The 1,827-nt window shown below is 48.9% G+C and overlaps 1 pseudogene; it reads left to right on the forward strand.

Moving 5' to 3' along the window:
* The first annotated feature begins 725 nt into the window (after positions 1-725).
* Positions 726-1,481, forward strand: LOC125403694 (testis-expressed protein 13C-1 pseudogene; annotated as a pseudogene).
* Positions 1,482-1,827: the final 346 nt, after the last annotated feature.

A 1,827-nucleotide genomic window follows, 5' to 3' on the forward strand; every position in this document is an offset into this window, starting at 1 on the left:
TGTCTTGGCAAATAAACAGACAGATAACAAACATAAAAGCCCGGAGGAACTAGAATAGAAATTACTGGTATCTAGAGTAAGATTGGAGATTTAAAAGGAAACCTAAGGGACTTGTGTCGCTCATATATTTGACTTAGGAAAATTGAGACTATATAGAAATTTGGATACAGTAACAGATTCATGAGGCAAGGAGTTGAGCCATAAAAAAAAAATTCCCCAAAGCACCTGCTTTCTCCAATTCCAGATTGGAAATTCTTGTCAAATCCTATCTGTATGGCATCAGCTCTAGATCTCAGCATTAAGGAGATGGAAGCAGGTGAGTTGAAAGGTCAATGCTAACGTGAACTCTACAGGGAGATCAGGCCTTAAAAAAAGAACGGGGACGATGGAAGAGAGGGAAAGAAAGAGGGGGAGGAGAAGAAGATGGAAGAGGACAAAGAGTGGAAAAGGGAGTGAGAGAGAAAAAAATTCATACCAGGTGGGGTGCCACCTTCCAGAAACTCTGAGGAAACTCTGGACTCACTGCAGTTCCCAGGACAGCTGTACTATCATGACGTACCTTACGAACAAACACCCAACTTACCATAAGAGCCAGAGTTATCTGTGCTACTGCATTTTGGTCCCAGTAGGAGGTGCTGCAGGTCTCACAGCCCATGTCTATGACGTCCCTTACATGTTAATCCCTTGCATGGGAGGAGTTGGTGTTAGTGGCTTCAGGGCTTTAGTCTAGATGAGAAGGGGGAGGCAAGTAGGTAGGAGCTAGGAGCCAGGACTGGGCAAGGCACCAAGGTGAAGGGCGAGCCCATTGTGTTCCACTCCTTAGAGTAGGTTCAGCCATGGCTGTGGACATCGGGGACCCCAAGAGCGGTTTCCGCCACTGCGAAGTGGTTTTGTTCATCAATGAAGAAGTGCTGAGGAATGGTGGTGGCCCTGGCTTCTACCTAACCTTCCGTTCGCGACCCTGGAAGGATATAGAAGAGGGCCTGAAGTCTGTCGTGGCCGATACCCAAGTACCACGCACCATCAAGAGGGCCTGCGCCTGGAGTGCTCTGGCCCTGGGAGTAAGGGTGGCGACGAGGCAACGAGAAAAGCAGTCACGACGTGTGCAGCAACTGCACAATCAAGTAGAAGAGCATGAGGCAGCCACCTGGACCTTGGCCACAGACTTGCAACGGCTGCGTGACGAGCGTGATGAAGTGGTCTCTGAGCTCCGCAATGCGAGAGACAACCTGCAGCAAGTGCTCCGAGAGCGCGATATGTTGCACAAGAGGCTGATTGAGTTCGAGCTGTCCCAGCAGCTCCTCGCTGAGTCACAAGATGCTAGTTATCCGGGTACCATGCCGTGGACTCTAATGGTCAAAAGACAGAGAAAGGCTCTTGCCACAGGCTTGCAGAGTGGGCAATATGCAGAGTCCCCGAAGAAAGACTACATGGCATCCAAGTCATCCAAAACAGGTACACCAAGATCCACTGGTCCTTGAGCCTAGACCCGCGCAGCCACATCTACCAGTGTTCTCTGCATTATTGTCAATGGCATCTCCTCCCCATATAGAGTACTCTCAGAAGGGGAAGAAGGAGCTCCATCCACTAATTCCCTTCCCTGCAGTTGACCACAGTGGGATCCCTTTGCCAGCGCCTGGGGGGCCAAACTCATGGACAGAAATTACCACATATAACCAGGGGATCTGAGAGGCTTTGGCCCAAAATAAAGGCCCTCACTGAATTCAGGGAGGAAAAAAATGAATGGAGATGTATTCCAAAGAGAAATCATCTCCTGGGGGCCCTTTCCTAATAAGTGTTAATTCTTTACTTTTATTTACTTCATAT

This window comes from Myodes glareolus, chromosome X (genome assembly GCF_982192425.1).
Source record: "Myodes glareolus chromosome X, mMyoGla1.1, whole genome shotgun sequence".
Taxonomy (NCBI): Eukaryota; Metazoa; Chordata; class Mammalia; order Rodentia; family Cricetidae; genus Myodes; species Myodes glareolus.